This window comes from Hemitrygon akajei, chromosome 1 (genome assembly GCF_048418815.1).
Source record: "Hemitrygon akajei chromosome 1, sHemAka1.3, whole genome shotgun sequence".
NCBI classification, from domain to species: Eukaryota; Metazoa; Chordata; class Chondrichthyes; order Myliobatiformes; family Dasyatidae; genus Hemitrygon; species Hemitrygon akajei.
In genome coordinates this window covers 191,345,878-191,356,236 of record NC_133124.1, presented here as the reverse complement: position 1 = coordinate 191,356,236, position 10,359 = coordinate 191,345,878, and the positions used below count along the sequence as shown (strand labels likewise).

At 47.4% G+C, this 10,359-nt stretch overlaps 1 protein-coding gene across 6 annotated transcripts in view; it reads left to right on the top strand.

Moving 5' to 3' along the window:
* The first annotated feature begins 581 nt into the window (after positions 1–581).
* The window catches only part of LOC140734219 (fibroblast growth factor receptor 1-like), a 188,477-nt gene continuing 178,699 nt past the window's right edge, over positions 582–10,359 (top strand). Inside the window, exon 1 of one of the 6 annotated variants that reach the window (XM_073057905.1) lies at positions 582–740. The gene's annotated coding sequence lies outside the window, so the exon portion shown is untranslated. The remainder of the gene's footprint in view (positions 741–10,359) is intronic. The other 5 variants (XM_073057965.1, XM_073057946.1, XM_073057937.1 and 2 more) reach the window with 5 other exon arrangements.

Below are 10,359 nucleotides of genomic sequence, written 5' to 3'. Positions count from 1 at the left end.
AAATGCTGGAGGAAGTCATCAAGTCGGGCAGCGTCTATGGAGGGAAGTCCGCCATTTCGGGCCGGGACCCTTCATCTCTGAGTTCCTCCAACATTTTGTGTGTGTTGCTGAAGATCTCCAGCATCCGCAGGATCTCCTGGGCCTCTCCCGGGCGATACTGTCTCCCGGGCCACACTAGACCAGTGTTGTTCGTGGGGGCTTGCTGTGCGAGATTTCCCCCGACCTTACAACAGCTGCACTTCAAAAGCACCTCATTAGCTGTAAAACGTTAGTGGGAAGCTCGTATATAATGCACTTCTTAAGGTAAGCTGACCTGTTTGATATATCGTGGTGACTAATAATTCGGTTCCGCACAGATGTGCAAAAGCAGCTCATTTGCATGCATTTAAAAATGTAACCTCGAGCATCAGCATTGTTGACATATTAATCATCGTCATGTTTTAATAACATCTGCGAGTCCAAAATAAATGATTCTAAAACCGATTCCAAGTCGCCGCAAGTCCTGGAAATCCTCAAAGGAACTTGCTGAAAAGGTTGGAAGAAGCAGGGTGTTGGGTGTCTGGGTTTCGGTTATCACGTGTCCCTACTCCCCCCTCCCTCTCTCCAGCTCTGAGAAAGGTGGCGATGGGCACGGAGACAGAAGTGAACAAAAGGTAAAGCAGAAGATACTTCATAAAAGGACCTCAAAACCCTCTGGAAAGGTCCCCGCCGGGAGTGGGGCTCTCACCCGGACTGCGCCGGTGAGTTGAGTTTCTGCGCTGTGCGGGTTTGCTCGCGGTGAACCCGCCGAAAGAGGGTGAAAAGTTTGCGAGAAGTGTTGCAAACTTTCCGAGTGCACCGCTGGGCTTTGTATCAAACCGGCCGCCGCGAGTCTCTCCCCGAAGCTGTTTTTTTTTTTGGTGGGGGTAGACTAAATATTCCCCCATCCCTTCTCGATCCCGTTTCGAATGTGGATGGAATTTGAAGAAACCCTTTTTTTATGTTAGAATGTTAGATGGCTTCCAGCCGCTTTCCCTCCTCTCCAGCCCCCCCCCCACCCCCTCGGTTTTTCTTTCCTCCAGGGAGGTTTATTGTGACGATATCCCTTGCATCGCACTGTTTTCTGGAAGTCTGCACACCTCGCTGCTTTCTTGACATCATGTGGAAAGGGAGGCGGCGAAAAGACTTCAGCCGCGACATTGAATTTTTATCTATTGTTCCTGGAAATGTAATGGTTATACAAAGTCTTACTTTTTAATGCTCAGGGCCTCACTGGCTCGCGGTTAGAAAGCTCCTCAGTGTGAAATCGTTCCCTGCTAAATCTCGCTCCCTCCAAATCTGCCCCGAAGTTGGGGCTTTTTAAGACCCCCCCCCTCCCCCGGAGTTTACCATCGGTGCCTGTACCAGGACCGTTGGAGGTTCCTCAGTCTTTCCGCTTCTCTTTAAGACGTACCTAAGGTCTAGCTCCTTTTCGACAAAGTGTTGGTTCTTTGGTTCTGTAAGTAGCTCGCTTCCTCTTTCTCTTGAAAGAACTTGCCCAGGTGTTGGAGATGTATAGATGGTTATTGTTGGCACTACCTGTTTAATGGGTAGATGGTGGCATTGTGGACCAGCTAGGTTGGCAGTAGATGTTGGGTTTGTACCATCAATCCTGAATCATCATTGGGATTACTGATTAGTTAACATGTTCAGTTGTCACTTGACCTTTTCTGAACTGGAATTGTGAGAGGATCAGGTTTTTCTGGATGATCATAACCCAGACACACAAGTACAGACTTCCTGAGCTGATTGTTTGGATCAGGTAGGTCTAAGGACCTAGCTAGATTTTCATCAGGGTTGAAGACTCTCATCCTGACTCATCGACTGTGCATTTTCCCTCACGGATGCTGCCCGAGTTCTTACGGCATTTTGTGTGTGTGGCTTATGTTCTCCAGCATCTGTCACATCTGCTGAGGATCAGGGTGTTTCTGGAGATTTGTAGGCATGAGCTTGGAGAGGCTGGGATTGTTCTCTGTGGATCCTCAGAAGCTGAAGGTAGGCTTTCTGGATTCATGGAGTGGCCCTTCAGCCTACTGTGTCTATGCTGACCATCATTCCTATCTATCTATATTAATTCTACTCACCTGCTTTAATTCCATATCCATTCCTTCCTTATTTACTTATCTGTCCAAATGCCTCTTAATTGTTGTTACTGTTCCTACCTCGGTACCTGCTCTGTCAACTCATTCCAGATACCAACTATTCTTGTGCCCTTTATTAGCCTCCTCCCTCACATTAAATCCAAGCCTCTACTTTTAGACAGTGCTACCATAGGCTTTGACTGTCCACCCTATCTATGCCCCTTATAAATTTATACATCAAGATGACATCCCTTGCCCTCCTTTGCTCTGGAGAAAATTGACCCAGACTCTCTAATCTCTCCTTGTTACTCAAGCCTTCCAATCCAGGTGACATCTTCAATGCACTTTTACCATCCTAATCGCCTCTTCCCTGCAACGTAGCGACCACTGATGTGTACACGTTTTTGAGGACCATGAAAGAGGCGAACAGGGAGGACCTGTTGCCCTCAGCAGAGAGATTTAAAAAAAAACAGGGAACATAAAACCAGGGGAACTACGGTAGCGTAGCAGTTAGCATGCTATTACAGTGTTGGAGTTCAGTTCTGGCCTCCTCTGCAGGAAAGTGTTTAACATCCTTCCCATGACGTGTGGATTTCCTCCGGGTGCTCCAGTTTCCTCCCACAGTCCAAAGGTGTACTGGTTAGCAGGTAACCTGGTCATTGTAAATTGTCCTGTGATCAGGCTAGGGCTAAATAATCAGGGTGACTCGTCGGCCCAAGGCTATTCCGTGCTGCATGTCTAAAATTAATTTAATTATGGATATTTCCTTCAATGGGAAAATAGTTAAAATCTAAGGGTATCAAAATGAGAGGGCGTAGATCTAGGATGAAAGGAAGGAGTTTTAAAGGGTTAGGTTTTATTTAAAGACAATGTGGTTGATATCTTGAACTCTCTGCCAGCGAAGGTGCTGGAATCAAATATCACTATGCTTAACAGGCACTCAGGCAAGCCTTTAAATAGCGTAGAAAGACTTGATCCAGGTAAATGGGCGTAGTGTGGATGGGGAAAGACGTAGAGTGCTGAAGACCATTTCTGTGCTGTACTATGACGTAGAAAGAGACCACTCGGCACATCAAGTCTCTACCAGCCCACAGCGTATTTCCATTTTCACTAATTTAATGGTAATGTATTTGTCTGGAATTCCAACCTCATAGGTACTACCACACCGGGGTACTTTTCATTAGCCAATTAACCTACCAACCCCACATATTGTAAGGGAAACGGGGCACCCAGAGGAAACCCACATGGTCACAGGGAGAACATGAAGACTCCACACGGCCAACACCGGAGGTCGGAATCGAACTCGAGTCGCTTGCAGCAGTGGCTTTGCAGGATGTCCGTTGGTAAAAGGGTTTTGAGGGGAGAGCAGGAACAAGTTTTCACCCAAGTTTTGGTAGTTGGAACTGGCAGGATCCCTCAACCGCATGTGTCCTTGAAGAGCCAGGACCTTCAGAGCTGAAGGGAGGGAGGGCTAGAAAGGGGAGGAGTGCTCTTCTACTGGCCGACGAAGGGGCCAAGTAGTCTGCTGTGTCCAAATTGTCGGTGAATTCTGGAAGGGGAAGGGCCTGTTGTCTGATTGTGTTTTGTTTTTTGTGGGCTCCATATACCAACTCAGTGACTGGCACTTGTTTCCCCCGGCACTGTTTGGAGCTATGATTGGTAAGCCTGCCAGCCCCTCGTTCTCATCTGGGCAGCTGTTGAGTCACACTTGGTTTGGTTCTGGATAAACGAAGGGCTCTGCCACTCGTCTGCTCTGTATTTTTTTATTGTTTTCATGATTTATCTTCTTGTGCACATTGGTTGTTTGGTTAGTGTTTGTTCATAAATAAATTCCATTCTATTTCTTTATTTTCATGTACTGTAAACAAAACCATAAGACGTAAGAGCAGAATTAGGCCGTTCTGCCAGTCAGTTCTGTTCCGCCATTCAATCATGGCTGATTTATTATCCCTCTCAACCTCATTCTCCCTGTAACCTTTGGCACACTTGCTAAGCAAGAGCCAATCAACTTCTGCTTTAAATAAAGCCAATGACTCGGCCTAACAGCCAACTGTGGCGATGAATTTGGCAGATTCGCTGCACTCTGGCTAAAGAAATTCCTTCTCGTGCTTGTTTTAAAGGGATGTCCATCTGTTTTGAGGTGGTGCTTCCTGGTCCTGGACTCTTCCACTACAGAGTCATCCCTAGGCCTTTCAATATTCAGTAGGTTTTCCCCTTCATTCTTCTAAACTTCAGCGAGTAGCCAGCTTCATAATTTGACTCTTTCATTCCTGGGGTCATTCTTGTAAGCCTTCTCCAATGTCAGCATATTCTTTCTTAGATACGAGGCTTGGAGATGTTGAGATAGATCCTCTCTACACCCAGCAATCAGCAAAACTCTTTCTCCATTGCAGTGTTGAGTGTTGGAAGTGGTCCAACTTGATCAGGCTTTTTGGCTGGGAATTGGGTGGATTGCTGCTTTTGTACCTTGTCCAATGCACACAAAATGCTGTAGGAACTCAGCAGGTCAGGCAGCATCTATGGAGGGAAATTTAAAAAATTAAGGTTTCGGGCCGAGCCCCTTCATCGGGATTGGTGAGGAAGTGGGCAGCAGCCAGAGTAAGGTGGGGAAAGGGTGAGGTGCAGAAGCTGGCAGGTGATGGGTGAGACCAAGTGAGGGGAAAGGGGGGAGGGATGATGTGAGAAGCTGGGAGATGATAGGTGGAAGAGGTGAAGTGCTGAACATGAATCTGTCACATGAGTACAGTGGACCATGGAAGTGAGTGAAAGATGTGGGGAAACCTGAGGTGATGGACACGTCATGAGGGTTGGGAAGAAGAAGAGAAGGAATGAGAGGGCTGCCAGAATTGGGGTAAATAGAAAGGTGAGGATGGGGAAGTTTCTTATTCTGGTTTCTGCCCCCATTCTCAGTACTGGAGAAGGGCCTCGGCCCAAAACGGTGACTGTTTATTCCCTCCATAGATGCTACCTGACCTACTGAGTTCCTCCAGCAATTTGTGTGGTGTTGCCTCAGATTTCCAGCGTCTGCAGGTTTTCTCGTGTATCTCTAGTTTACACCCGGCCCATTATTTTCTCTGTAGCCTCTCGTGAAATGTGGGTGAAGCTGGTCCAGACCTTGGGGAAGCTGCGGCTGTCTATGTGGTGAAGAAGCTCCTCGGAACTCGTGGGGAGGGAGGTTCAGGAGTTTTATCTGTTTTCTCTCTATTGGCCTTCTGGATACATAACATCACGTGAGATTCAAGACCAGCTTGGTCCCAGTGAAATTCCTCTCCTCCTGGCGATCCCAGTGCAAGGATCTCCTTTGACTGGCAGCTCTTGGCATGGCCTGTGGCTCTTGTAACTTGTACTGTCAGAATCAAGGAGCTCATTTTGTGTCGGGCAGCAGCTATGGAGAGAGAAACTGAGTCCACGTTTCAGAACCGTGGCCCCCTCATCAAAACTGGCAGCCATTTTCCCAGAACAGATGAAGGATCGTCAGTCTGAAACGTTTAATTCTGCATTGTCCCTGTCCAGAAGCCGCCTGACCTGCTGGTTGATTCTGGCACTTTTTGCTTTGCTTCAGAATTTCAGCACCTGCAGCTTTTTTTTTTGATCTGGGCGCAGCGGTGATTCTGTTAGAGGGCGGTCATTCTCTGGAGCTCCCTGATCTAGAGGATCGTGAATACTGTCGCCAAGTATATTGGTGAGATCAACACTTAAAGTTTTTTGATAAAAGGAGAAAATTTGTTTGCATTTTACATTCCCTTCTAATGGAGGCCATTCAGCCCACTGAGTTCCTGCTGGTTCTCTGAGAACCCCTGTTTCCCCCTCCTCCCCAAGTAATCAATTCTCTCTCACAGACCCATCAACTCCATCCCATCTGCCTCCCTTCACATCAGGTCAATATACAGTTAACAATCTGCCAGCATGTCTTTGGGATGTGGGAGGAATTTAGAACACTAGGGGAACACTATGCAGTCACAATGAGAGTGTGCAAACTCCACACAGACAGCACCGGAGATCAGGATTGAAACGGGGAAGCAAACTGTTTGTTGTACTATTTCCAGAAGGCGTTCGATAAGGTGCCGCATAAAAGACTTATCTGTTAAATAAGGATGCATAGAGTCGGATGTATTAGCATGGATAGAGGATTGGTTAACTTATAGAAAGCAGAGAGCTGGAATACATAGGTGTTTCTCATTGGCAATCAGTGGTGAGTGGTGTGCCACAGGGGTCAATGTTGGGCCTGCAACTGTTCACAATATACATTAACGATCTAGAAGAGGGGACCGAGTGTAGTGTACCTAAGTTTTCTGATGATACTAAATTGAGTGGAAAAGCAAATTGTGCAGAAGATATAGAGAGTCGGCAGAGAGATAGTGGGCAAGGGTCTGGCAGATGGAGTACATTGACAGGGGTGTCAAACTCATTTTAGGTCACGGGCCGGATTGAGCAAAATGCAGCTTCATGCGGGCCGGATCAGTCGGACATGTGCGAACGCAGCTTTCGTTGCCTCCGTTTTTTCAGCCTGCTCTCATGTGTCTCAGTCTGTGCTATAACTACAAAGTGTTTCACTTTACAAATTCCGTTTCTTATGAAGAAGACTGCCAAATAAACACTAAAAACCCTGAAAACCTGGTACCTGAATAAACTCAGCATTAGCCATATCATACGCCATAGGCGCTTCGATTACTGGGGCCAGCTTTAATAGTAATTAGATATTATCTCGCGGGCCAAAGATAATTCCGGCCCGCGGGCCTTGAGTTTGACATATATGGAGTACAATGTTGGTAAATGCAAAGTCATCCACTGTGGAAGGAGAAATGAAAGAGCAGATTACTATTCAAATGGTTAAAAAATTACAGCATGCTGCTGTGCGGAGGGACTTGGGAGTGCTTGTGCATGAATCACCAAAGGTTGGTTTGCAGGTGCAGCAGGCTATCAAGGCAAATGGAGTGTTGGCCTTCACTGCTAGAGGGAGTGAATTTAAGAGCAGGGAGGTTATGCTTCAACTGTACAGGGCACTGGTGAAGCCTCATCTGGAGCACTGTGAGCATTTCTGGTCTCCTTACTTGAGGAAGGATAGACTGGCTTTGGAGGCGGTGCAGAGGGGGTTCACCAGGTTGAGTCACCTGGGACTATACTCACTGGAATTCAGAAGAATGAGAGGTCTTATAGAAACATATAAAATTATGGAAGGGGTAGATAAGATAGAGGCAGGAATGTTGTTTCCACTGGTAGGTGAGACTAGAACTAGGGGACATAGCCTCAGGATTTGGGGGAGTAGATTTTGGGCAGAGATGAGGGGGAACTGCTTTTCCCAGAGAGTGGTGAATCTGTGGAATTCTCTGCCCAGTGAAGCAGTGGAGGCTACCTCAGTAAATATATTTAAGACAAGGTTGGATAGATTTTTGTATTGTAGGGGAATTAACAGTTATGGGGAAAAGGCAGGTAGGTGGAGATGAGTCCGTGGCCAGATCAGCCATGATCTCGTTGAATGGCGGAGCAGGCTCGATGGGTGACATGGCGGACTCCTGCTCCTATTTCTCGTGTTCTGGGGTGTATACAGCAGCCAAAATGTTGGGCAGCTGAGCTTGCTGGTCACCCTACTGCTGTTGGGCACAACCCTCCCCACCACTGAGGACATCGTCAAGAGGTGACACCTCGAGAAGGTGGCATCCGTCACCATCCAGGACATTGCCTCTTCTTGCCACTACCGTTGGGGAGCGGGGAGCATGGAGACCTACGTTCAACAATGTAGGAACAACGTCTTCCCCTCTGCCATCAGATTTCTAAATGGTCTAAAAACTCATTAATCCTTTGTGAATTACTCAATTATTTTGTATTCTGCAGTAATTTTGTGTTCTTGCACCAAGCAACATCCTATAAGTCTGTGATAATAAATCTGATTTGGATATGATTGTGCGGGAGGGAAGAGCCAGTTGTCCGTGCTGGAATTCAGTCACTATCCAACCCTTTCTCTGCCGCCTCCCTCCGTTCCCAAATGTTGATGTCGTTTTCCCTGTTTCTCACTCATCCCTGTGGAATGAGCTCCTGCTCCCCACGTAAAGGAATTTCTCCTGGTGTCACCTGGAGCAGGCTTCTCGGTTCAAAGTTCAAAGTAAACTGGTTATCAAAGTACACATTTGTCACCGTATACAACCCTGAGATTGTTTTTCTTGAAGTAAATACAAAGAAGCACAATAGAATCATTGAAAAAACCTGCATACAGGATGGAGAACCAAACAATGTGCAATGGACAACAAACTGTGCAAGTACAATGATTAATTAATAAGCAATAACTATTGAGGACATGAGGTGAAGAGTCCTTGAATGTGAGTTCAGTGTTGGGGTAAGTGAAGTTATCCCCTCTGGTTCAAGAGCCTGATGGATGAGGGGTAATAATTGTTCCTGAATCTGGTGGTGCGCATTCTGAGGCTCCGGTTGTACCTCCTTCCTGATGGCAGCAGCGAGAAGAGAGCGTGACCTGGGTGGTGGGAGACCTTGATGATGGATGTGGCTTTCCTGCGGCAGTAGTCCTTGTAGAAATACTCATTGGTGGGGAGGGTTTTAGCCATGATCTACTGGGCTATATTCACTACATTTTGTAGGCATTTCTGTTCAAGGGCGTTGGTGTTTCCATACCAGGCCGTGATGCAACCTGTCAGCGTATGCTCCACCACACAACTGTAGAAGTTTGTTGAGGTTTTAGATGACATTCCAAATCTTGGCAAGCATCTGAGGAAGTAGTCAATGTGGAGCATCCTGATGTTTGCATCGTCTGTCCAGATGTTGAGTGACGAGCCAATGAAATGGCAGCTGCTGTGTCGCTAGGCAAATTGGAGCAGATCCAAGTTGCTCCTTGGCAGTAGTTTATGTATTTCATCAGCAACCTCTCAAAGGACTTCATCAGAGTGGATGTAAGCGTCACATGACTGATATGTGGGTAGTTCTTGCCCTTCCTTCCTAGCAAAAACAGATTCTACAAATCTCTCTCGGCAGCATTGGCCATACACGTGGCTGCTCGTTGTACTCCATTTCCTCAGTCCAGTTGTTCTGATGGAAGCGGGTACAGGGACAGCTGCCACAGATACTTCACCCTCTCCATTGTCCAGGCTGAGCAGTGCTTTCAGTGGGAGTGGAAGGGAATTGGGGAGGTATAAGCGACAGGCACAGTCTTGAGCTCCTGGCACAACCTCGCGCCCGAGATCTTGGCTTGCTCTGCATATAATGAAATCTCAATGACAGGCTCCAGATGTATAATGGTGGGTACTTAGGCTGCGATCCAACTTTAAACTAGAGAAGGAAGATGCCTCGGAAAAGTGTGTCCTCGGGCAAAAAGTGTTTCTTTTTTTGCCACACACAGGCAAACCTACAAGCAGTGCACACTCAGGCACAAAGCACATGGTCACACACAGAAGATCCTGCATGGACACAGCACGTGTCCTCGCGTGCATGGACCGACACAAAGAAAATGCTTATTTATTTTACAAGAACTGGAAATGGCAGTTCTCTTTTGCTGCCACCTCTCTCTCTCGCCATCACAGATACCGAGACAGGTAGCTCTGTGGTCAAGGAGTTTGGAGCACACGGACAGTGGTGAATGGGATTTGGGGGAGCCGGTCATGACTGCTAAGTTCCCTTGGTGATTTAGGCTGCCTCCGATCCCACTGGCATTCCCAACGGGTGAGGGAGGTGATCCAGGATGTTCCTCGGCTGTCGGTCCTGATGTGGAGCCAGCATCCATCTGGTTTTGGGGGCTCTGTGTTTTCCAAACCGGACGGAACAAGAGCCACATGGCGTGGGAGCAGAGCAGAGGAGCCGGATGAGATGGAGCCGGGCTGCAGCGTGGAACACAGATTTGAAGCAGCCTGTGATTTAATGGCTGCAGATGTCAGAATCAGAGTCAGGTTTGTTATCACTGACATATGTTGTGAAATTTGTTGTTTTCTGGCAGCAGTACAATGAGACGACATAAAAATTTCCATATATAGTGCAAAAGAGTAATCGTGAGTTCAGGGCCTGTTCAGCAGGAGTAGCATTCACCCTCTGTTTCTCAATGCATGTTGGGGCTTGGGCCACACTGGAGGCCGATGGGAGGTTTGTGATGAAAGCCTGGATGTGCACTTTCTTCTCTCTTTTGGTCTTCCTCCCTCTACCTCACCCTCCTCCCAATCTCATTGCTGGACCCTGCGGTGGGGGGGGGGGGTTGGTGGGGTAGTTGGTGGCCGCCCTGATGCCCACTCAAGAAGGTGAGCCTCACCTATTACCCAACCCCCTC